Here is a 27055-nt window from a genome sequence, read left to right on the forward strand (position 1 = left end):
GCTGAGAAGATGCTAGAGCAAGCCTCATGAGTTTTAGCCAAGTGATTAGGTGCCTCACCAGGAACATGGAAGGCCCAGGTTAGATTCCTCCATTTGTCAGATATGGCGATTTGAACTTGGGTCTCTCATACTGCAGGAGAGTGCGATAGCCACCAAGCTATGGGTTATTCGGGGCGGGGGGGGGAGAGAGGGTGGAGGATCCTCAATCCCTCATGAGAAGCTGTTCCTGACTATAAACATGGACCATTCATGGGGCAATTCACAGTATTCGTCATGAGTGACAAATCATTTGGCCAAGGAAAGAGGAACAGCTTCAACAGGAGAAACTGAGGAAGATCCTCACCAGACCATCCCATAGCTCAATGGCTAGGGTAGTCTCTTGCATTGTGGGAAACCCAAGTTCAAATTTCTTCTCCATATCAGGCAGAAGGGGGGGAAAATGCCTCTGTCCCCCATCTGCACCCTAGGTGAGTACCCTAAACACCGGGCTAACACTTATAAGGAAATCACCCCTTTGCCCTCCAGCCATTGTGTGAATCTAATCCTCTTTTGCATTTAGCAGAGTGCCTGAAATTGAAACCAAAAATTTCAAGTCTGCTCAAACTATATGTTTTCTGATTTATTGGAAGTTTACACACACACACACACACACACACAGGTGTTGGTACATCCCAAAAATGAAACTTTGATTTCTGGAACTGTGAGCAAACTGAAAAAATAAAATAAAAAATTATTCACCTAGGTCTACTTGCTAATGCTCCTAATGAATATTTGCACACTTCTAAAGAAGAGAGGAAGAAAGAGAGGACCCTGGACAACCCCTCCCAAGAACCCTCGGGCAGAAGATTAGTTACCAAAAAGCTTTCTGCAGAGATGCAAGATTAGAATTAAGACACTTAAAGGCAGCCCCATCTACACTAGCATTTGCAGGAAAAGGAACTCTCTCATAGTTGAGATTGAATAGATAGAACAGACAGCCCTAACATCAGCACTGACACCTGATCTCAATACATTAGCAGAAGAGGATCTACCAACACAACCAATGCAGTCTATGCTATAGCAAGGTCAGTATTTTTTCCTTATTGACAAAGGCCAAGCAGATCCAAGGCATTCAAACAGATATTTAACAAATTGCCTCATACCAGCCTTTAACCTAAAAGGGGAGATTACATTATGCCAGAAGTCTCTGTACACCAGCTTCAAACCTCTGATAAAACACTGCTGTCACTGAAGACTACCAACAGCTATAGGAAAAAAAGCATGGCCTATCTTTTTTTAAAATAGAGATATTAGGAGAAAGGCCGCAATAACCCATCACTGGGCCCTAAGCAAACTTACACTTCTCCCAGTCCAGTGCAGAGGAGAGGCCAAGGCCAAGAGACTAAGCCCACTCTGCACCTCACTCTGCAGCAGCAGCTCCTGCCCCATGGGGCAGCTCCACTCACGCAGTTATGGTCTGGCTACACCTCTGACATGACATGCTTTTACACATTCAAAGTCACCTATGTACCAAGGTTCTTTAAGTTATTCAGCACAAAACCCTATATTTAACTACGTTCCTTCAAGCATCACTTACAGCACATCTAAAAAGTCTAACAAGCCAAAAGTCAATTAAGTGGAATGCAAGTATGGGGGATATTTCAGTGAAGAAGAGCCATAAGATCTGAATAAGACAAAAGACCAACATGACCTTTCAGCATCTGGATCCTAACAACTTGAGAGCCTGATAGCAACATAAAGCAACAGTGCCCAAATGACCCCCTCTCTTTTTAAATGCAAACAGTAATGAAAAGTTGTCTGTCAAGTGTTTCTGTTCAGCGCTGTAAGAATGTGGAGCAAATAAGGTCCCTGATCCATAGATCAGATACTGTACACCAGGTGATCACAACTGAATAATGTAGTATTCTCTCCTGCCACCTTATCTTTAAGTGAAAGTGTAAGGGCACAAGCTAGGGTAGCAGATTACAGGTTCCATGGAAGTGTTTCTGAGGGTGGTAGGTATCTCCTACACATACCTTGGAGTTAACATCACATCCCTCTCAGTGATATAAAAAGTATTCCACCTGTAAGTGACAATACTGAAGGTATCAAGTTCTTGACACATCTTCACAGGTGAAGGACCATGCCTCTATTCACCTGAAAGTAGAAGTGACATCCAACCCTCAAGATCATAGATTTTACCCTAACTTCACCTTCCTGAAAAAAAGAGTCCTAGCAGAGACCAGACAGTTTGTAGTACTTACACACCAGTGTGAAATATACAGGATTGCATGCATACAAGATTTTTTGAATATGTAAAGAATATGTATATTCTACACACACACTATACATTTAAAAATCCTCAACATCCCTATAGGTTTTAAAGAGAAGGTTAACAAAATTAGGATGAAGTTTTCAGAAGCACTCAGTCTTAGGAGCCCAAATTTCATTTTGAGCAGTGACTAAAGGTTCTAAGTCAGTAAAGTGACTCTGAAAACTTTACCTCAAATGAACTTTAAGTTCCCCTAGTAGTGTTCTGATATAATACACGAATGAGATGGACAATATAAGTAAGTTGAGTGTTTCTTTCAACTCTAAATTTTGGTTATTGCTAGTTATTTAGATATATTTACAATTATATCCACCCAAGATTGTATGTCCAATACAAGATTTTATCATGATCTGTTCACTGTTCTTCACTGTAAGTGCTAACAAAAAAAGTCCCATGTTTAGAACTCTTAATCGGTGGGTCAAAAACCTGGCACATTTTCTCCTTCCTTGGTATCCTCTATTACAGCTATTGGATTGTGGCTCTCATGGACTTGAGCAAGGTTGGCCTGGTTCTGAATTGTGAAGGATTCTAAAGGGGGGAACAAAAACAAAACAAACATGCACTTCAGGAAATAGCATTCCTCCAAGTCGGTGTAAAGCCATTACACCAATATAATGTTTGGAGTCACTGTTATGAGAGATCCTTTTTTCAAATGGATTTTAAGCAAGCTCTTAACAGTCTACAGCAGAGTGTCAAATATTTGGAAGCAAGAATGGAATGTTGTGTTTAATTATGGCCCATAAATCATGGTTTAAGTTCAGGACTAAACACTCCTCAAACAGAGAAATGCCCACTGATGTCAGTAATAGGTCTGTACAGAAGTGAAGGGGAGGATATGGTACCTATATAGTAAGACCTAGTTATTGTTTGTTCAGCACCATGTCACATTCATTCATAATATACTTTCCTAATGTCCCATCCTTATTTCTATCCTTTGTTTCTATCCCTCTTCCTTATTCTTTTGACTCTCCTATACTCTTCCCTGCATTCCCATGCAGGAACTTTCAACCCCCAACCTAGTGTACTCCACTCCTACACCCTACCATCAACTAAGTGAGTAAAAAGGTAATATTGACATTCAGGATCAGCATTTGGCATTAAAAGTCAGATTTATCAAGGACAGCAGAATTCACATTCCTGCACACATCCTGAAACAATTACTTAGATAGACATAGCGACATCAGTTTCACTCAGCTGAGATTGGGAAGGGTGTCTCCAGTCATAAGGACTCGCAATGCAAGTTTTATATCTTAAATTCTGGAAAAAAAAAATCTACTAGTGTCAGGCAAGCTATACAAAAACATAATGTGGACAAGTACCAGCCTATTATCTGACACCCAATGTAGGGGAGTTAATGATCTCATGTATAAAAACCTCTATCCCAGGTCCAAGGCAAGTTAGCTGATGGAGTCTTCTTAAATTCTCCCACTTGCTGTATTCATTGTAATAGTACTTCCCCTTATGTTTGTCTCTTAAACTGTTGTACAATGTTGCTGTGCTGCCATGTTCCACAGAGATACTGAATCTAGTCTTATTTATAATACAGTCAGATGCAAGAACCTATGCAGGCTTAAGATTGAGTTAATAACCCTCAGCGTCCCTCCTTATTGTAAGTTACATGGTAAAAAAAAAATATAAAGTAGGAAACAGCAACTTTTCTCTTTTCCCAAAGATTATTTTTGGGCAAAGACAGAGGAATGGTGAATAAGAAAAGAAGCCTGACAGCTACATTCAGCTTATTTTAATATCAGGTGATCCAAGTTTCACACGAGAAGAAGATAGTGTTGCAACCACACAATAGTTAATCACTCAAGAAAATGAATAATGATAGAAGAGTTTTCATGCAGAATTCAGTGTTAATAATTCTAAACAAGCCAAACATCTTCCAGATAAGAATGTGTCAATAAACCAGTTATCTATTTTGATTTTTAGACTGAGGCATCTGGTTTCCAATAAGCAGCAGCAGCACTTACTTCACTGTAAAGCCAGATGGATAAAATGATTAGAAATACATATTTTGCCCTATTTTAACATTTATCATTTTTGTGCCACAAAAAAGAAATTGGTACCTTCAAGAGGGAAGTTATTCAGTATGGTAAATAGATGTAAGGACTATAGTTCTCTAGAACTCATTTCAAGACGAGTGAGTTTTGGGCCCACCATAGTAGGTTACTAGAAACTGCTAGTCTCAATCCATAAGCAAAATACAGTCATCTAGTTGATAAAACCACAAAAATTAGGATAGAAAGATGTTTGATTATGGAATATTAATACAACAGTTTAATTAAATCCATTGTAAAAATGCAGATGGATTATCAAAGCAAGTTCTTAAGATTACTAAAGAGCCTAGCTGTTATTAGATTTTAATTCAAGACTGTACTGGTTCTCTTTTAGGGAGCAAACTTGTTACCAATCTCTTCAGTTAGCGCATGACAGATTCATGGTATTTTCTCTTATCATATAAAGTTTACATTTAAAAGCCTAGAGACAAACGGTCTGCTTATCTTCCTCTATTAGTTTACTTTGAGCTGGAACCAGTTTCAGTTGCCAAAAACAGAATATGTTTAAGAATAAACACCCTTCTTACACTTCATTGTATTGTGCTGTTTCTCCTTTAAACAAAGATAGATTTTTTTTTCAGGGTATACACTATTAAAACCATTCTAATTCACTTATAGAAAGTATTTAGAAATATTAAGTATATGCAACAAGATTAAGTATGAATTTCTTTTTATATTTAATTTAGAAAATTTACAAAAGTAAAGTGGTTAAGAACATAGTAAACTTGTAGTTAAAATGTAATAACATTGTATATTTTTGAACAATGTAGGTATCTCTTGTTTATGTTGCATGGTTTTATTAAAAGCCTAATATCCATGAAAAATTTGCACATCCAAATGTCTATCTGAAGTTCTACTGCACTGAGGTCCAGTGACATTTTAGTTGTCTAAAGAATACTTGAGTGCCATTAATATTTACTCTATATTAATGAAAGAAATTTGAGTTGGAAAAGACTAGGTTATCTTGTCCATCTATGTGCCAACACAGAATTATTCCCTATGGCATAACAGCTTTACCGTTATTTTTCAGTTACTCAGGCAGCACAATTTCTACCACATCTCCTAGGTGTACTATTCCCCACATCTACAGTTCCTTAACTAGGTGGTGGTCTTCATGTTAGTTTTAAAGATTTTCCTTCACTCATTTTTATCCCAGTTCTCTAGACCATATCATGTAGAGCCACCTCAATTTCTTCTCCTTCCTTGGCATTTCCATCCTTTGAGTACTTGCAGCTTATCCTCTCCCCTCGTGTCTAGCCAAACTGTCTATATGTTCTGTATGGTTCAAATAAGTAGACAGCTCAGAGTTGTGTTTCATTACGTAAGATCTTCATAAGCATTTACAAGTTTACCTTAGCAGAGGTCTTACAGCATTTTTCAGAAGTTGAGCAAAAATACTATTAAACCGTAATACAGCAACTGAAATCCTCAAAATTTAACATCTGACAGACTGAAAGGTTCTACCTATAGTGCTTATGAATTGAGATAGTGACACTAGACAAGATTCCACTTTAAATTTCCAAGCACGTTTTTAAGGTAAGTGATGAAGAATAATGTCATAATACCCAGAAAAATAGCAAGAGTTGGGTAAAGCACAAGTCCCTGTAAAATATAGTTAGTTCATTTCACTTGCATCAAAAGTGAAGATTAATTTTGTGGTCTCGATTATCCACAGCATAAGCAGCATATTTGACAGTCTCTGCTCAGAAGGAATTTGACTAATATAGTAAAGGATTGCAGTTAAGAATTGGGGTACATTGGCATACTGCCTAGAAAAAAAAAAAAAGTGGTTTTGCCCATATTAGCAGTAGCTTGGACCTACTAGTCCCCTACTATTTGAGCAAACGGAATTCTTATCTACATGAAAAAAACGCAACCACCATCACAGTAGCCTGCTACCAGTAAAGGGAAACCAGGAGTGATAAGAAAATAAGCACCCCACAACGTTGGTTCCAAACCTGCGATTTCACACTTTAAACCATGGGGGTGGGGGGGCTAAAGCTATTTTTGTGCTCTACTATTAAGTGACCACTTCTTCCACTTATGCACTAAAAAAAGTTTCCATTCATTATGCCATAAGTATTTAAGTTTAGTACGCTGGAAGCCATTTCTGCCAAGAGAGACACCAATGGCTTAAGGATATACAAAAAGTTTACTCATTGTTCCAAATACCATAAATGCAAAATTTGGACAAGTTCCTGAAAAGTTAAAAAAAAAAAAAACCCAACTAGTAATTCTGAACAATTTTTTCACTAGCTATAGTAAGACAGTTACTGCCTGCTTTCTAAATGGAACAGAAAAAAAAATGGCAAACGAAACTATCAAGGTCATTTAACAAAGTTTTTTAAACTCTCAATTGCAGAAGCACCTGTAAACATTTATAGCTGTGTTTTTTCCAGAGATTTGCACACTGCTGTACCCCTTCCCACAAGTGTACAAGTATTTTGTTAAAAATGATGAGATATTAATGTTGCAAGGGTATATTTTATTTGAGCTTCATTCCCAGAACATGTTTTATAATTTTACTGAGGGACCTCTCAAGAGTCTTCCAGAACCCCAACCCCACCATGTTTTGGGCCCAGATACTAATGACCCTTCCCCTAAGCTAAAGTGCAGCAGCTTTAAATGTAATTAACACAACACAAGTCCACTTAATGCTTTGTTTACAAAATAAGCTTTCGAGTTTTGATAGGTAGCTCTTGAAAAAATTATCCAAAAATAAGTTTTATGCTGAAGGCAGCATACAACAACTCAGTTTCAGAGAACAACTTGGTTGTTTTTGTCTTCTATTTTGTTGGGGTGGTGGTGGTTAAAGTCAATATAAAAATAGTCTAACAATTGTTACTGTATATCTTTCATCCTTCTTATATTTAAAGTTTACAAAAAATGAAACGAAAGAAGAAACATTGAAATGGATTATGCTGTAACAAGTTTCATGCTGAGTTCAGAACGCTGTCCTTAATTCACCCCCACAATGGCAATGTAGATCATATTAAAACTGGCCACTATTCAGAAACCCTTACATTAACAGCTAGTCAAACTGAGACATCCGGGACACTTCTTAGCCTTAAATGTCCTAGTTTTGACAAATTAAGGCAGACACTGCTAGTTATTTTGGTAGGAATCACTTACATTGCAAGGGGGGAAAAATACGATAAATGAAATGCCTCCAAGGTCATTGGAAACCTAGTTGATAAAGCTTATGCCCAACAAGCTTCTTCCTGAAATCCTATCAGAAGTTCTTCCAACTTCTAGACTTTCACATCAGCGGGGAAAATAAAATTGCTCTGACATTAGTGAGATATTCTCCCAGTCACCATCTTCTGAATGTCCCCCATCCCCTCTCACTCCAGAATGAGCAGCAGCACTCCCTTCTGCGACAGGCAGCAATCATCCCCCAGTATTAAGGCCTCTTCATAAACTCACGTGGTGTAACATCCAAAGGTTACATACACCATTTGGCTGAGGATGACACTGTCATACAAGCGCCACCGTTAGAGACACTTCCTGCTACTAAGTGGGACAAGAAGGACATCACCCTGCTCACACAAACGCCCTCCCGCAATCTGCTGAAAGCAGCCTCAATGGTCCTCCCTCTATTTCAGAGGCGTTGCAGAGATGCCTTCATCCTAGTCCAGAATCAAAACACATACAGTCCGTCTAGCCATTAATAAATCAGAACATCAAGTCCGCTGGGGTAAAGGGGGGAATTTCTGTCTGCCTCTTTGCCTGCTCTTAACTAACCTGAACTGGGGAGTTGCCCACAAGACAAAGCGGCGGAAGGCCGGGGGGAGGGGAGTCCGCTAGTGCAACTGAAAAGGCAGAGACCCTCAGCTACAAGCGCCGTCTCCCCCGCCCCCAGGCCAGCGGAGGCTAGCTGGCTCCATGCAGGGCTGGCAAGGAGGCAGGTTGAGGATGATCATGCCGTGCAGCAGCAGACGACTAATCCCAACTACTTAACCCAGCAGGGAACAGGGGCTAAGCACCACCTATGGTGTGTGCACCCGGGAAGGGAGGGAGCTAGGGAGCTCGCACGGCGAACAGCGCCTCTGCGCCCACTGGGGTAGCCGGGCTCGGCACTGCCAGTGCTGCCGGGGGGGGAGGGGGGGGGGAGGAGAGGCAGCTGCAGCCCCCCAATCACCCAGCCCAGCACACATGTCACACAGCGCCGGCGCCGCTTACCCCGTCTCCTCCCGAGGAAGGTCCGAGCTGCAGCAACGCCCGCCCCGCGCAGGAGTCCAGGCAGGGGGAGACCCCCGTATCGGCCGCCCTCAAGGTCACACGGCGCCCCGGATACAGCGCAGCAGCCCGCTGCAGGGGTTAGCGGCCACCCCACGGGGGCAAAGGCGCTGAGCCCACAGAGCAGGCGGGCGGAAAGCAGCCGCAGCTCCGCACCCTCCGGCGGCTCAGCCCCTGCACCCGGCGGCTGGAGGGAGCGCTGCCCTGCCCTGCCTCGGGGCCGGCTGATACTCCAGCTACTGGCTCCGGAGCTGCCGCTTACCTCGGCCGCTGCACAACCGCACGCTGGACGGCGCCTCGGGACGCACCGGGAATCTGCCGCTGCTGCCGCCGCCTGCTCGGCGCACAAGGTGCCCGCGTCCCCCGCCCTGCTCCGGGTGGCCAGCCCCGCCCCGCCCCGCCAACGGGGGGGAAGGCAATGAGGGGGGCGGGCCCCAGTCCCACCCCCGGCAGGCAGCGGCTCCTCACAGGGCAGGAGCCAGCGCTTCACCCTCGCACGCGCCCCGCTGCGGCTCGGCCCCTACCAGCACCGGCTCAGCAGCACCCTTCGCGCCGCGGAGCTCCAGCCCTGCAGAGTAACCGCTCCCGCTCCCACAGCCAGCACCTCCTGGCCGGGCTGCAGGGCAGAGCGGCCCGTCTCCCCCAGTCACTCACTCACTCGTTCGCTGCTCGCCGAGCCACCCCCTCCCCACGCTGCAACTGCCGCTTCCTACCCCTTGTCCCGGCGGTCACATGACAGGGGTCTTGTTCGGGTGAAGGGGCTCCAGACGTGCGGCGCCTTCAATGGGGGAGGAGAGGGAGGAGCCTCCGCCGGGAAAAGGAGGAGTGGGCGGAGCCAGGCGCTCTCCCCGCCTTCCCCCTCTCCCATTGGCTGTTGGGTGATGACGTGCTTGTTTCCATGACGTGTGTGGGTCGGGCCGAGGCGTTTGATGGGGCCCGGCGGGCTTGTCGGTGACTTTGCTACGAGCTTCTCTTCGGGGAGGGGGCGGGTGCAGTGCGCTCTGCCCCTCCCCCGCCTTAAACCCCCCCGGCCATCCCCGTGCCTGGGGGCGGCAGTAGGAATGGAGGGAGGGAGGAGCAGCTCATTGCGCGGGGTAGCGGGGCACAAGGGGGAGCTCCGTGCACAGGGGAGGGGGGCAGTGGGGGAGCCCATCGCACAGGAGAGAAGGCAGAGCGCGGGAGCTCATTGCAAGCACGGGGCAGATAGGGGGAGCTCCCTGCACAGGGGAGGGGAGCAGAGAGAGGGAGCTCCCTGCATAGGCGGGGCAGAGGAGAGTATAAACTCGCAGGGGGAGAGGGTTCTCGCTTTATGTAAGGCGTGGGGAGGAATTGGCCCGCTCACCCCTTTCCGGAGGTTGGAGAGTAGGGGGATCTTACCCTTCTCAGGGTTGAGGGGAGGCTGACTACCCAGAGTCAGCCCCCCTTCTCCCTTGTTTCCGTCTGAGGGTGAAATCAAATTACAGTGACCACAATCCGGAAAGCAGCTAGTTAATATCTGGCTGCTGCCTAGACCGCGTGAATGAGGGACACTTCAAACCAGGCTGAGGGCGATTGATTGTAAATGTCTCATTGAAACACACAGCAAAATCCTCCCCCAGCCCCAGAGGGCGAGGACTGATTTAAATTTCATTTTCGGTGAGACAGCTTTCCTTCCCCCACACCCAAAGACAGATCTGTAAATCCTCTCTCTGTTCCATCATCTCAGCAAAACCCGTGGGGTTGCCTCATGTATTTCCAGTTTTAGTTCTGTACGTGTCATTTTACAGAGAAGTGCTCCGAGTTACCGTGGCTTTATTTGTTTTTTAATTCTGAATGGAAGTTATGGAGATGATTTATGCAACCTGATTGGCTGTTTTACAAAGCATTAATTCCCTTAAAATGCTCTGTCTATATCAGTTTATTAATAATAATATAACTATGATGATCTCAAAAATCTTATATTAAAAAATAAGCCAGCCTCATAAAACCTCTTCTCTATAAGATAATATATCCATTGTTACATCCATTTTTAAAATGGGAAAATTTGAGGCATAGAATTTGTCAACATTTTCAAAAGCGCATAGTAATTTTGACTGCCTCAGCTTCTGAGTGCCCAACTTCCAACACCTCAGACTTGACTTTCAGTGGTGTGGATCATTATGCATAGCTCCTGCTGAAGAAACTTTGGAAGCTGCAGATACTCAGCACTTTTCTATGTCAAGCCCTGGAACTCTCAAGGATAAGGAATATTAGTGGAGGCTTGAAAATCTGGGCCTAAATGACATAATGAAGAACACACAGCAAGTTGGCAGCAGAGCTGGGAACAAGAACCCAGAACTCCTGATTTCTCTCTCCCCCCTTCTCCAGCTCAGTAGATCACCCTTCTCAGTGAAAATACTCCATAAAACACATTTATTGCTATATGCTCTTTGTTTTGTTATTTTGATTTTCCTTTTCTTTTTGACACAACCTCTCTGCTGGGCACTTCAGTGGAATGAATGGCCAGCTGTGTTTGGTCCATCAAGTTCTTTTAGCCAGCTATAAACACCCCATCTCTCCATAGTTATTGCTCAAACCCCACAGCTATTTAAAATCAAAGTTGAAAAGGAAATTAAATGTAGAAGCTTGTGTAATGCTAGTGGTGAAGCCTGAGAGGTGTAACAGAACCTTGTGGGTTAAAGCAACCTTCATGCAAACAAATTCTAGTGAAGTCAATGTAAACCAGCCCCCAAGGACCAGAAAATAAATAAGTCACTTTAACTACGTTACCATTCGCTTAGTTGTGTTTCATTGTCTGTTATTCTTTCTTACCTGAATCTGTGAAGCAGTCACAAAAGGGCTGCTAACTAATTGGCTCCTGCCCATGTTGAAGGCTGCTAAAAATATTACCTTATGCCACATCTCTTGAGGCCAATAGAGAAATCAAAACAATGAAAAAGACAAATCCTGCAGATTAATATATCAAAATTTTCTTGTATTTCTTCCCAGAAGGAGAAAATAAAATATCTAAACCCATATATCACAAGAAATTCTCTTGCATTCCATCTGCAACTCAGTGTCCTCATGTGCACTGATCACAGTGGCTCAGCAAGACTTCCCCAGACACTTGAAAATTGCATTTCTGGATACAGCTTTATGAAACTGGCAGATGTGTTCTGCACAGCTCTGCCATGTCTCCTAGCTCTTAGCTAGACAAAAAGGGCTAAGGAAGCATGTTCTTGTGATTAAGACACTGAGATCTTGATTCATTTTTGGATTCTGCCACAGACTTCCTGTGTGATGTAGGGGGAAGTCACTCAATCTCTCTGTGCTTCCATTCTCCATCCATAAAATGGGAACAATAATAATTTCCTATCTCCCAGGGATGATGTGACATGATTTAATATTTACAAAATGTCAGATCCTGTGATGATGAAGGCGATAGATTTTTCATAGGAAGATTCAAAATATTAGGCTCAGTCACTGTATCATCACTGTAGTATTAACATTTATTTTACAATAAAGTATAACAATAATGTATACAAGATACAACACAAAAAGAGTGTGTGGGGGGGGAAGGTTATTGGTGCTTCTATAATGTCTTCTATCTGAGGATTTTGAAATTCTTACCAAATTAATCCTCATAAGTAGAATGTTCTTGCCCATTTTCCCGAGATATATTAAATCAAAAAATATTTCTTCAGGGCCTTCTCCTGTGTCTTACACACACAAGCTAACATTTTCCAAATATGCCACTAATTTTGGGTGCCCAAACTTTTGCAGCATCAACTTCAAACAAGACTTGTAAATGCTTAGACCTACACTGATTCATTTTGAGCAATCTCAGTGCTACTGTAGACAGGAAGCATTGGCATTTCTTTTCAATTGATTTTCTCAGCACAGGCCCACAATGTTCCTTCCCACTTATTGCAGACTACTCTAGACAAGAGTCCTATTTTCTCTGTGTTCCTGCCTGGAGTATCCCAGGAGCAATTTTCCTGGAAGTCTTTTACCTGTGTATAATTCCCCTATCTCACCTCCAGCAATTATTATATGCGGTGTTGTTGCAGATGGTCCCAGGATATTAGAGAGACAAGGTGGGTGAGGTAATATCTTTTATTGGGCCAACTTCTGTTGGTAAGCAAGACAAGCTATCATGCTACACAGAGCTTTCCCTCAGGTCTGGGCTCAAAAGCTTGTCTCTCTCACCAACAGAATTTGGTCCAATAAAAGATATTACCTCACCCACCTTGTGTCTCTAATATTTGGTCCAATTTAGTTGGGCAAAAGGAGGATGGGATCTGTGAACCAGGTCTAATGATTTAAAAGGTGCAACCACTGTTGTAAGGGTGGATACAAGTAACTGTGGAAGTCTGTGTATTTCCCCCCTTCCCCTTGCCAATCCCAGCACTTTCTGGTCAGCAATGAATGAGTAGGGTGTGGAATGCATCCCAGTAGCTGAACAATTGCTGAAAAACCAAAGACCTCCTGCCTCCTTCTCGAAGTGAACAAACATGCACTCTCATCTTCCACTAGTACCATTATGACTGGATTCTCGCTTCTGCTATGTACTTCACTCTAGGCCACTTGTTGTTATGTTGGTGAATAAAGGATGGACATTCTTAAGCTTCTATGGACCCCACAAACTGCCCAATATCATTGTGATCTGCAACAAAATGGCACCTGAATGATTATAAAGAATAAAAGTGTGAAAATACACAGGGACAGTATTATTACCAATTCAAAAGCCATATCTATTTATCACACTAAGCTACTTAGTAAGCACAAATGCCCCAACTAGTAATAGGTAATTCATGGGTCAGTCAGTCAATCAGTTAGTTTCTTGGCTAGCAAGACCAGGCAGCTATCTAGCTCATGTAACAGTTTTTCTCCCCCTTTTCTTCTAGGGATCATGAGCAATGAATTGCTCACTCAACCACTCATGCAGCTTAGCAATGAGGTTGTGAAGCAAAGCAACCTTCCCTCAGCCTCCTCTAAGATGGACATGGCCTCTCTATCACTGCTAGGCTCCTTTCTTGGTAATCTCCAGTGCAGATTTATCAGGGTGTAACTGACCTATTGTAAACAAGACTCCTTGGACTTTGGCTGGAATGTTCAGGAGCCCAATGTCCACCTGTAGGCCTGCATTTAACATCTATTTCCCAACAAAGGCCTGAAATAAAAGAGCATCTTTAAGGCTTTGTGCTGAACCACCCTCTTCCCCTATCTTCCACCCAAAATGGTAAATTTTAATTTCTTTAAAAAATATTTTTCATGAGGTTTTGTATTCCCTGCTGTAATAATATGCAGCCCACAAACAAGAAATGAAAAATAAACCAGAGGAATAAAGGAATTAGGGACAAAGTAGATTGTTGCACAAGCCACCTTTATCTTCATCATGTCACATTTGAAAGAGAAAGAAAGTACATTATCTTCATTAACTCTTTCTTCTTTCATTTCCTTTTCAGATACTGCTACAACACAGCAACTCGACAGCCTCATTACAGACAGAAGAGTACAAAGGAAAGTACTTCATGTAGATAGACTCAAAACCTACATTAAAAAAAAACCCAAAACCAACCAACCAAACAAAACCAACAGTGAAGGATATCATTCTCTTGGACCTGAATGAGATGAAAAGGGAGCCTCCCTCGGTGGAGAACCTGAAGCAGGAGCGAAAGAGGAAAGGAGAATGGAGGAGGAGGAGGATCACTTCAGACTGCTATCAAGAGCAGCAAAGAATACACATGGACGGCACTTCAGAAGGAAAATTAGAGAATGAAGGAAAGCATTGAACATGAAAAGGAAATGAGACAGTTGAAAATGAAACAACATTCTACAGCCATCTGTCAGATGACAAAAAATGTTGGAGAATAAATGTTCACCAGTACACTGGAAAAAAAGTGCCAGGGCAGCCAGGCATTGCCTACCACCAACACTCCAACCCATGTGACAGATATGACAATATCCTGGACAAACCTTATGGAATTAAGTTAAAGTATCTTAGGAGGTCATTATATTAAAATGCAAACCTTTATGTATTATCATGGCATGGTATGTAACTTCTTTTAAGGGGGAGACAAGACTAATGTAAACACTGGGAAGTGTTATGTGCTTCAAAGAACTCTTTTACAACAATGGAGCAGACAAGATTGAACTTTTAGTTGAGCAGTGTTCTTAGGAAATATTTGGGGCATGCAAATTACTCACCTCTAGAGCCATCCTTTTGAAGCTGCACCTTGAAGAGAAACCCATTATCTGACTGATTACCCACTCAGTCTCTTCAAAGGCCTAAACTGGATAAAGGAGGGACTCACAGGGAAGCTGTTCTGAGTTAATGTGGTTACAAGCTGGTGACCACAGGAAAAAGCCCTGTTTGGGGTCTGAAGAACTAATCACCACCCAGAGCCCTTGTAGGAGTTAGGGTTATCTCTAGTAAGCTTATTAGCATGTGTGTAGGGTCTCTTATTGTTTTAACATGTTTTCTCTGTAATGTTTTTACCTTAAGAATAAAAGTTCTTGCTTAGAAAGAGCTGTGTGGTCATTTATAATTGTTGGCACTAACACTGTCTATCATCTCTGAGGAAAAAAGTAAAGTAGGCCAGCTTAGGCAGCATGACTTTACTGGGGAGGTCACAGTACAGACAAGGACCTGTGCCATCTAGAAATATCCTGGTCAGCAGGGAGAGAGACGTGTTGCCACTCAAGTGAGGTGATGGCTGAGGAGCTTAGAGTGGTAACCTTGCTGGACCACAGAAGGGGCATACAGGTGCAGTTGCCCTGACTATGGCACCCCTGCACTAGTGACTTCTCCTACATGACATTTCACCATTTTGGAATGTTCCATGTATACTCTCCATCTCTCTCCTGGCCAACTCCACGATCTCTTAATACCTGCCTTCCAAAAGGACAATAAAAGCCCCCAGTACCCATACCCAATACTTCCAATTATATTTGTCAGTATACAGAAGTGGTTTTAGTGTTTGTGATTTCTAGCAATAGAATTTGGCATTGCAATGCATCATACTCAGTTGGTTTGGTTGGATTTGATTTTGCACCAGTGCTGTTGTTTTTCTGTGATGATTTTTAAGCCTTTTTCCAGCAATATTGCTTTTTACTGGTTAACTAATGAAGCTGGTGTTCTTGTTTTTAAGATCAGATTCTCAGTGTAACTCCATTGATTTCACTAGCTGTATGCCAACTGAGGATCTGGCCCTTTAAGTTCACTGTGGTATTCTGTTCTATGATCAGTTTACAAATGTTAGTTCACTCTCTCCCGACCTCCCCTCTTCCAAAAAACAAAAATCACTACAGAAGCAACTGTAGCCCTCTCTCTGAGGCCAGCATCAACATTACTGCTCATTCTGAGTCATACTCCTGACTCACAGAAATTAGTATTAGAATAAATATAGCCCGTTCCTCTCTTTCTTCAGTGTAGGGTAACTGTTTTGAGACAGATAATAAATTGTCTCCTACTAATGCTACTGTGCTGCTGCAGTGCTTCAGTGTAGACACTACTTATGCCAATGGGAAGTTCTCCATCTCCCTGAGAGGTGGTAGGTAGGGTGATGGAAGAATTTTTCTGTCTACACAGGGACTTAGGCGAGCTTAACAATGCCGCTCAGAGGTGTAGACCAGGCCTGAGGTTGCTTTAGCAAATGTTAGCATATCTACTTCAAGTAGTTCAAGAAGATTCTGAAACATTTAAGAGTCACTGTAGCTAATGATTGTCATCCTGTTTTTTTTTCTCTCTCCAAGGAATGGTGGCAGAAGAAAATCAATTATACATTCCACTTTACTTATCATTTGAATGCTTAATTCTTCATTAATCACTCTAACACCATAAACAAATGCTTTTATTTTGTTTTGTTGGTCAGTTGCAGCTCCAAGTCATCACGTCTGCTTTTAAATACTGAGGTCATGAAGGGGGGGGGGGAATCTCACATCACAGTTTTTAAGCTCAATAATTACAAATTTTGTAAGCAATTAAAAGTTTGGTTCTGGCCCAGCAAACCTTAATCACAAGAATAAGTGCTTCAGGATTACAAACTGGGGATCTGTGTAATATAACAGGGATGGCCCAATTGAAGCTTGTGAGCCACATGTTGCTCTTTTACAATTAAAATGTGCATCGTGGAGCTCCCCACACGCTCCCATTCTCTGGCTAGCCAACTGTGGGGGGAGAGAGGGTGCTCAGGACTTCTGCCCTGCAGCAAGGTGGTGGGGCTAGAGGCTTCTGCCAGAGATGACTGGTGCCTGTTGTGAGTGGGGAAAACACAATTCAAAAGTTTGCCCCCCCAAAAGCTTGAATCACATCACCCGAAGCATGCCCCCCCCCATCCTCAGCAGCCCCTCCCTGCAGCTCCCAGGTGCTAGCTCTTCATGGAGAGGCAGTGGCAAACAGTGGGAGCTGCAGGAAGGGGCCACTGCTTTAGCTCCGTGCAGACAGACAGCAACAAAAGCAACAGCTCTCTGCAGCTCCCAGCTGTTTGCTGCTGCATCTCCCCATAGTCACAGCTCCCAGCTTGCTGGCTCCAGCAGCTGCACCATATGACCATGCGGGCCCAGCAAATCTGGGAAAAATCTGGCCCCATGTGCCTCCCCACGTGTCGCCTCTGGATCCTTCTGCCCAGTGGCAAGGGGGGTCTAAGGGCTGAAGCCCCCCAGCTCTTGAACTTCTGAAGATTGTCATATGTGGCTCAGAGAGTCAGTAAGTTTGGCCACCCCGTCATATAACATTAAACCATATAATAAAGTATTACTTTTACATTATGTTTGGGATAAAGGGGGTTAGTATTGAACCCACCAAGTTTAAACATGTCATTTTAGGAATACATCTAGTAATAGGATTACTGTAGGATATTTTGGGATGACTTAGTTTGGGGATATAAGGTACTGCACCCAGTAAAGACACTGTTCCAGAACAGCATCAGATTAATATGCATATTTTAAAAATTGCTTAGATACCGGCCAAATGCTGAAAGTTGAGCACCTTCAGTTTTTATTGGCTTCAGTGATTCTTGCAGTCACTCAGTACCTTTTAGGACTGGTACCTGTGTTACCAATGATATCTTAGATTATTAAAAGGAATTTTTTATAATTCTCATTTCTCCCTGTGGAGTTTGTTTAGTTTTTGCAGTTTAGCTTGGCAGTAAAAACAGCCAAATCAATTTCACTTTCTAATTCTTGTGACCTAGCGCCCTTCTGCAATGTTTAAATTCCAAATATTGCAGAGGAATAATTTTTTTTATTATTAAACAACTGTTCCAACAGGAATCTGTGCTCCAGTTGGTAGGAGCAGCTGCAGAAGCAGCAAAAGTAGGGACTGTTGCACTGAGTAGGGGTGAAAGAGGGCCTAGCCACCATCCTTTCCCCCCTACTCCTTCCCTGATCCCAGAACTGTCAAGGGAGACTCTCCACATATACATTCTGAGGGCACTAGGAGCCATGGGAGTTAGGTGCTGAGGCAATTTTGAAAATCCCATTAGGCATGCATCTGCATTTTTAGGTGCCTAGATACGTTTAAATGTCTGGCCCTAAGCCTACTGATCCAAAAGCCTACTGAAATCAATGGAAGGACTCCTATTAACTGCAGTGGGCTCTGAATTGGGCTTCACATACAAAATCCATCTCTTCACCTTTACTTTCCTTCAACAATCAATACAATAGAACCAGCAAATTCTCAAAAGAAGACTTAAATAAAGGAGGGCACTTGCCCTGTTTTTTAAAACTGCTTTGTCAGTGACTTGTAATCAGCACAGTTGTTCTTTTTCTGATTCACCTGCAGACTTTTATTAAAGGTTACCCCAAACAAAGCCTTGAAACATAAATAGAAATTAATAGTCCCTTTGAAAATAGCCCAATTACCTCAGGTGGGTTTCCCAGAGCATGACTGAAGTTTATTTGACTCTGATAGGGCTATTTAGATGAGTAAAGATCCTCATATTAGTAATGGTTGCAGGATGAGATCAGATTCTTGGTTTGAATTCCACTGAATGGGTGGTCTGAGTTTCTAGTTGGATGGTATTTACACAACACAAAACATCAACACAATTACCAGAGTTGTTGGTAGAATTAATAGAGAAATAGTGGAGTAAATGGGCATGTGCTCTACTCCAGTACCGATAGATGTGGTTCCTTCACAACAAGATTTGAGACACAGGATAGGGAAGCTGGCACTGCCACTGTCTTTGATGTGCCTATTTTGTGGTAGTGGAAGGACTTCCATTCTTTTGCATTCTGGATCTTTTTCACTAAACTCAATTTGGGAGGTGGGGGGTGAAAAGTACTATACTTCTTAAATGCAAGTAAATCAGCCTCAGAGACTCAGACCAGACATGTCAAGCCCGCAAACAAACAAACAAACAAACAAACAAAATGCAGAAATTGGGCTTGTTTTTGGCTTAATTGGCTTGAGAGTTGCTTGTTGGGAAGTTTTTGGCTTGTAGCTAGTTGCTTGTTGCTTCTTTTTTTTTTGATTGGCTCCCGGCAAGCAGGGGCAAGGGGAAGCAAGAAGGGGCAAGGGGCAAGCAGGGGCAAGGGGAGGGAGCGAGTCAGGGGTGCACAGCAGGCCCACCACAGTCCCAGACTGCACGCCAGGGGGATCTAGTCACATAGAGTGTTGGGGTTCTTAGGAATTGGCTTGTTTTGGCCTTGTTTTGAAATGGGATTAGCCTGATTTTTGGCTTATTGTGAATGTTGGAGTGCTTATTTACCACATGAAAGTTGTCAACTGTGACTCAGACCCCTGATCCTGCAATTCCCTGGATGTTGGTGCACTGCCATACCCCCTGGAGTCCCTTTGAAGTCAATAGGGCTCTTCATAGATGATGTGGTTCTTGTGCTCTCAATAAATTATAGGATCATGTGCTAAGTATCCCTTTTTGAGAATGTACTGTACATATACCCTATACCTAGGGCCCTACCAAATTTATGGCAGTGAAAAATGCATCACAGACTGTGAAATTTCGTGCGCAGCCAGGGGCTCCTACCTTGCGCAGGACTCCAGCTGCTAGTCCTAGCAGGGGATGGGGAAGGGTCAGGACTTCCTCTTCCCCTGAAGGGGCTGCTCCCAGGGCAGGGCAGACCCACCTCTTAGAACCTCCCCCTGCTGTGGGAAGCTGCGCAGCTTGAGCTGTCACCTCCCCGTGTGGAGAGGCTGCGGCTCGAACTCTCTCACACATACACACCTGCATGGAAAGGCTGCAGCTCCAGCTGTCAGCTCCCCACACTGCTGGGAAAACTGGACATATGGTAAACCCCCCCCCCCCCCACGACCCTCACTTCTGCACTGCTGCTGGCGATGGTCCTGGCTTTAGAACTAGGTGACTGGCCAGCTCTGAAGGCAACGCCCCTACCAGCAGCAGGGCAGAAGTAAGGGTGCCAATCCCGTAATCCCCCACAATAGCCTTGCCAACCCCCCTCTCCCGACTGTCTTTTGTGTCGGAACCCCCACAGTTACAACATTGTGAAATTTCAGATGTAAACACCTGAAAATGTGAAATTGACTAATTTTAAAAAACCCTGGCTGTGAAATTGACCAAAATGGACTGTGAATTTGGTAGGGCCCTACCTATACTTAAACAAAAACTTGGTTGATAAAAGGAGTTAAGGTTAAAAATATCTTTCAATTGTCTCAGCCAAAACTCCAAACCAATATTACATGTTGAAAAAATTCCTTAACCTTTAAAAAACAATAAACATGTAAATGTCTGTAAATGTCCGACTATCAGAGAATTCTTCATTGCTTACTCTCACCCCCTCCTGATTTATATCACCCACCCAGCCTTAACTTTGCCCACTAAAACTTACAAACACATATGCAACTGACAAAAAACCAAATTAGTAGGGCCCCGTCTCATAGCTTTGTATTGCAACCCTGCAAAACTCAGCATCTTTGGCTTCGTTTCATTTTGATAGTTTTCGGTTCCTAAGAACCCAGAACTCAAAATGAAACTCGGTGGATGTGAACCTATGAGCACTAAAACCAAGAAGAGTTAAATAAACCTCTTCAAACTGAAACCACTGAGTTTTGCAAAGCTCTACCCAAGAGATAGTTTTCTTGTGTTTTCCTCTTTTCTAAAGTAACACGAAAAATGAAATTCATAGACAAGTTAAACTGAGATAATGCAGCTGTCTTAAACCCACAAACCCAGGAAATTCAGAGTTAAAGCTGGGACATTATTCTTATCCCATCCTGCAGCACTTCTGGTATTTTCAAACACTGTTGAAAGACTACTGCAGTACCTAGGTATAATTAAATGGGTTTAGGTCAGAGTTTTAGCCTTACCTTCAAATTTCTTTGATTTTGTAGGTTAATGTTAGACTGTCACATTTTATTCTGGTCAGTCTTCTATGCACTCTCATTTTAATTTCATTTGTATGGCCGTGACAATAAATAAAAGTAAATAAAAGAATGGGAGGGGAGGTATGTAAATATTATGTAAATGACTATATTAGATCTTAACTATATTTTTTGTATTTTTCTTTTGGACATTCACGGCATATATACTATAGTCCCAAATGTGCATATTAAGGGCCTGTTTGTGGCATTTGGGATATGTCTACATTGCAACTGAACACCCGTGGTTGCCTATGTCAGCTGACTCAGGTGTGCGAGGCTCAGACTACAGGCTGTAAAATTACAGTGTAGCTGTTCGGGCTCAGACTGGAGCCCAGGCTCCAGGATCTCATGAGGGCGGAGGGCCCCAGAGCATCTACGCCATAATTTTGCAGCTTGAGCCCTACACAGACTGACACAGGCTACCCAGGGGTGTTTAATTGCAGTGTAGAGCTATCCACAGTCACTCTTACAAGTTAGGGTCAGTACAGTCACACCACTTCCTCTCTGGGTTCCCAGTGTGTAGAGTGAGTGCATATCTTCCTTTAGCTATCCTGTTCCCCTACCTGTCCTGGCTAGCTCTGCCAGTTTCTGTGAAGGTCTGGGGTGAGAGAGGCACCTTCTCCTCATTCTCTTCTGGATAGTTAATGCCCTTGGAAAGCAGTGGGTCATGCATAGCTTGACAATGTGCAATGGCCAGAGAAGCTACACACATTAAGCCCCTGATGCGGCAAATATTGATGCACACGTTTAGCTTATCTAGTAGTTCCATTGACTTCAGTGGGACTGTTCATAGAGATTAAATAAAGTTAAGCATATGTATAAATCTTTGCAGGATTGGGACCTAAATAGATCCATTAAGCAAATAGATAGAAGAAATCCCTTATGAAAAGTACTGTGGTTGCTGCGCTTGCATAATGGCAGCTTTGTTAGACCTTCCTCCGTATCTCCATTGTTTTAAATATCAAAAAGCAATTAGTGTGGATTATAGACTATTCCTCTGAACAATTTAATTTCAACATATGCAGCTATTTTTTAAGCAGATGAGCACAAGAAAGTCTCTGCTGCCAATACGTTTAATCTTTAGCACACTCATTAGCCTATCTGATCTGCAGCTTTAAAGTGCATGACATTTTCACCCAGGATACAAATATCTGGAAATAGAATTTCTCAGGGAGACTCTGACGAGGCCCACCTTGCTCCCCTGCTCAACCCTGTCCAGATTTGCCTTTGGTCATGGTGGGGAGAGGAGCAGGGAGTGGGAGAAGCCCTGGGTCCATACTCCCCTTACTTATCAGGAAGACTTACTAGCCAGGGGTTTGATGATGTATAGGTTGCTCCATTGCAGTGGGTGAAGGCCAACGGTGAAGCTAGGAGTGGAAATTTGAATGGGCCCCTCTTATGTTGGATGGGCAATGATAGATTCATGCTAGTTCAGCTTGAGCTAGCCTACTAAAAATAACAGTGTGGACTTTGTGGCGGCACTGGTTAGTTGCCTGAGTCCAAACCTGCCTGACTCCCAGAGTCTGAGGCAGGAAGAAGCAGGAGAAACTAAACTGCCTAAAGGAGGTACACACAGCCACAGCTTTCAGGAGCAAAACATGGTGCAAGCTGCAGCCTAGTCCCTTGAGGCTGAGGGGCTGACACCCACACAGAGAGGAAGGCTCTGCTCATTGTAAGTATGGCTCTTGATTGGGTAGAGAGAGCGACCAGGCTCCCAGCTGTGTGGGAAAGGGCTCTTGAGGGGCATTGGGATGGGGAAGTCCCCACCCCTGTGCACATATGGGAAGAGCCTGCTGTCTGGATGAGGGGGAGACAGGCCCTGCTCTCCGTGTGTGGGTTGCTCTGCAGTCTTGATCTTGGCTTTGGGTGGAGGGAAGGACCCAGGAGCTGGAGAGTGAGCCAAGCCCCCACTCACCCTGCAGCAGTGACCCCTGTCTCACAAGGTTGGGCTTGGATTCCCACTCAAGCTCACTACCTCTTGGTGCTTGCGGATTCGGAGGATCCCACCGAAGTATCACTTCATGTGTGCCTCTGTGTGCAGATGGGCCCTTCCTCCCCCTGTGGTGCCCCGTGCCCTTCTTGGACCTGGTGCCACCAGATGCGGGGAGGCTGTTCTAGATTTGATTTTCACAAATAAGGAGGAACTAATTGAGAATTTGAAAGTGGAAGGCAACTTGGGTGAAAGTGATCATGAAATGGTAGAGTTCACGATTCTAAGGAATGGTCGGAGGGAGAACAGCACAATAAAGACAATGGATTTCAAGAAGGCAGACTTTAGCAAACTCAGGGAGCTGGTAGGTAAAATTCCATGGGAAGCAAGCCTAAGGGGAAAAACAATTGAAGACAGTTGGCAGTTTTCAAAGAGACACTATTAACGGCACAAGAGCAAACTATCCCACTGCATAGGAAAGATAGGAAGTATGGCAAGAGACCACCCTGGCTTAACCAGGAGATCTTCAATGATCTAAAACTCAAAAAAGAGTCCTACAAAAAGTGGAAACTCCGTCAAATTACAAAGGATGAATATAAACAAATAACACAAGTATGTAGGGACACAATTAGAAAAGTCAAGGCACAAAATGAGATCAAACTAGCTAGGGACATAAAAGGAAACAAGAAAACATTCTACAAATACATTAGAAGCAAGAGGAAGACCAAGGACAGGGTAAGCTCATTACTCAATGAGGGGGGAAAGACAATAGCAGAAAATGTGGAAATGGCAGAGGTGCTTAATGACTTATTTCGGTTGTCACCAAGAAGGTGGTGGCAATTGGACGTCTAACATAGTGAATGCCAGTGAAAATGAAGTAGGATCAGAGTCTAAAATAGGGAAAGAACAAGTTAAAAATTACGTAGACAAGTTAGATGTCTTCAAATCACCAGAGCCTGATGAAATGCATCATAGAATACTCAAGGAGCTGACTGAGGAGATATCTGAGCCATTAGCAATTATCTTTGAAAAGTCATGGAAGATGTGAGAGATTCCAGAAGACTGGAAAAGGGCAAATATAGTGCCCATCTATAAAAAGGGAAATAAGGACAACCCAGGGAATTACAGACCAGTCAGCTTAATTTCTGTACTGGAAAGATAATGGGGTAAATAATTAAGCAATAAATTTGCAAACACCTAGAAGATAATAAGGTGATAAATAACAGTCAGCATGGATTTGTCAAGAACAAATCGTGTCAAACCAACCAGATAGCTTTCTTTGACAGGGTAACAAGACTTGTGGATAGGAGGGAAGTGAAAGATGTAGTATATCTCGACTTTAGTAAGGCTTTTGATACTCTCTTGCATGACCTTCTCATAAACAAACTAGGGAAATACAACCTAGATGGAGCTACTATATGGTGGGTGCATAACTGGTTGGAAAATCATTCCCAGAGAGTATTTATCAGTTGTTCACAGTCATGCTGGAAGGGCATAATGAGTGGGGTCCCGCAGGGATCAGTTCTGGGTACGGTTCTGTTCAATATCTTCATCAATCATTTAGACAATGGCATAGAAAGTACACTTATAAAGTTTGCGGATGATACCAAGTTGGGAGGAGTTGCAAGTGCTTTGGAGAAATGGTCTGAAGTAAATAGGATGAAATTCAATAAAGACAAATGCAAAGTACTCCACTTAGGAAGGAACAATCAGTTGCACACATACAAAATGGGAAATGACTGCCTCGGAAGGAGTACTGTGGAAAGGGATCTGGGGGTTATAGTGGATCACAAGCTAAATATGAGCCAACAGTGTAACGCTGTTGCAAAAAAAGCAAACATCATTCTGGGATGTATTAATAGGAGTATTGTAAGCAAGACACGAGAAGTAATTCTTCTGCTCTACTCCATGCTGATTAGGCCTCAACTGGAGTATTGTGTCTATTTCAGGAAAGATGTGGACAAATTGGAGAAAGTCAGAGAAGAGCAACAAAAATGATTAAAGGTCTAGAAAACATGACCTATGAGGGAAGATTGAAAAAATTGGGTTTGTTTAGTCTGGAAAAAAGAAGACAGAGGGGACATAGTAACAGTTTTCAAGTACATAAAAGGTTGTTACAAAGAGGAGGGAGAAAAATTGTTGTTTTTAACCTCTGCAGATAGGACAAGAAGCAATGGGCTTAAATTGCAGCAAGAGCAGTTTAGGTTGGACATTAGGAAAAACTTCCTAACTGTCAGAGTGGTTAAGCACTGGAATAAATTGCCTAGGGAGGTGGTGAAATTTCCATTATTGGGGATTTTTAAGAGCAGGTTGGACAAACACCTGTCAGGAATGGTCTAGATAATACTTAGTCCTGCCTTGAGTGCAGGGGACTGGACTAGATGACCTCTTGAGGTCCCTTCCAGTTCTATGATTCTATATGAGTTTCACCTGCTGAGCTGGACACATGTGGTGGCTCAGAATATGACAAGGCAGAATTTCCAGAGCCTAGCTTTATGCAATGCCTCAGCATAGCTCTGTCCACATCCTTTTTTCATGATCACTTCCACCCAAGTTGCCTTCCACTTTCAAATTCAGATACTGGAGTGAGGCTCAAGGCTACTCCAGCCGCACTACCCTGCTCAGATTTGTATGGGCTTGGGTGCTAAATGAATGGCTTGTGACCCTCCCAGGCCCACCCCGTCTAAACCCCTGATAAAGGCCCAGCTCCTCAAAGGTATCTAGATTCTTAAGTTCCATTGAAATCAATGGGATTTAGGTGCCTAAATGCATTTGTGGATCTGGGCTGAAGAAATTTACTCCTTCTCTAGAGCCAGGGGGACACATGGATGGAACTTACAGTTGTCTCTCTGGGGCACAGTGCTTCCCAGGGCTGTCCCTGGGGTGATACAATTTATACCTCTTCCTTTGCATGATCTAACCCGAAATTAACAAACTATCCAGGGTACGGGAAGTAAAAACGATTTGTGCATGAAAATATACATGATGAATTGTATAAGGTGTATGCTATCTTTACTTAAGTACCTGCACCCCATACATTGATTTCATGACCCAACTGTGAAATAACAGATACTGCAAAAATGGGAAGTTAATCTCAAAAGATATTTCAAAACATATTATTTGTGTTTAAGAGAAATGCATTGTAGTTCACTGCTAACTATGTAAGGTGGATATGAAATCTTGTTTTTCCACATTGCCTTTAGTCACACGTTGTGCTTTGGATTTTTTTTTTAAACCACAGACTCATGAGGTTTCTCTATATTTATTATACAGTTTTTTCCTTCCTGACAATGCCTATTTGTTCTCTATTTTTGGCTTGTTTTTGCACTGTTATCTCTAAAGTACAGAATATTTGCTGTTGACTGCAGGGACTGTTTAATTAAAGCAACTATATCAGTATAAGTAAGATGTATTGCAGTATATATATATATATATATATATATATATATATATATATATATATATATATATATATATATATATATATATTCATTCAGTCTCTAATTACCATAGGTTATTGATTGGTGTGAGAGGTAAATTCTCTGTATTTGATGTTTTCCTTGAGAATGTTGCAAAAGAACCCAAAATAAGTAACACATGCCACGCATTAGGTACAATTCATATGATTCAAGTGACTACTGAACCAAAACAGCTGTGTATCTGTTAAAATCAAGACTCAAAGGAGATATGGACATATCATAAAAACCTATACCCTAACTGACCAAAATTGGCACCTTATGTCTTTCTCAGCCGAGGCCCCAAAGATTCATGGGAATGGAGATTAAACTAAAATACCCTTTAACTCTTGGAGGTTGTCTTTCCATGCCATTGTTAAAGCACATCGGTGGATCAGCATGGGGAAATTTGCAGTGCTAGCAGGAGCGCAGCCAGCTTTTCTGCCGCCCTAGGCGGCGAAAGGTCCCGCCCCGAAATGCCGCCCCCCACAGAGGCGGCAGAAGGTCCCGCCGCCAAAATACCGCCACGGTCACCACCCCCCAAATTGTAGTGCCCTAGGTGACCGCCTAGGTTGCCTAATGGGTTGCACCGGCCCTGAGTGCTAGCCATGCTGAGCCTGTACATGGATAAACAGACAACTTCAGTCTCATGGGCTAGCAATTCAGCATCTTTCACAAATACTACAAGTGCTAAAGGTCAGATTACACCAATTCAGTAAGACCACTCAATGAGTAAAGTACTACTCTACATCAGTAAGG

General features: G+C 43.0%; 1 protein-coding gene and 1 long non-coding RNA gene across 12 annotated transcripts in view; one reads left to right on the forward strand and one right to left on the reverse strand.

The window, feature by feature from the left end:
* The window catches only part of ATP2B1 (ATPase plasma membrane Ca2+ transporting 1), a 105074-nt gene extending 95612 nt beyond the window's left edge, over positions 1–9462 (reverse strand). For 3 of the 11 annotated variants that reach the window (XM_005279137.5, XM_024107412.3, XM_042859836.2), the window contains exon 1: positions 9324–9462. The gene's annotated coding sequence lies outside the window, so the exon portion shown is untranslated. Of the gene's footprint in view, positions 1–8115; positions 8326–8553; positions 9014–9264 lie in introns of those variants that run through there. The other 8 variants (XM_065560336.1, XM_042859834.2, XM_042859835.2 and 5 more) reach the window with 8 other exon arrangements.
* LOC122174645 (uncharacterized) lies at positions 8824–15098 on the forward strand. Its single transcript, XR_006176738.2, has 2 exons — positions 8824–8960; positions 14037–15098. It is a non-coding gene; the product is annotated as an uncharacterized LOC122174645 (long non-coding RNA).
* Positions 15099–27055: the final 11957 nt, after the last annotated feature.

Source organism: Chrysemys picta, chromosome 1 (assembly GCF_011386835.1).
Source record: "Chrysemys picta bellii isolate R12L10 chromosome 1, ASM1138683v2, whole genome shotgun sequence".
Taxonomy (NCBI): Eukaryota; Metazoa; Chordata; order Testudines; family Emydidae; genus Chrysemys; species Chrysemys picta.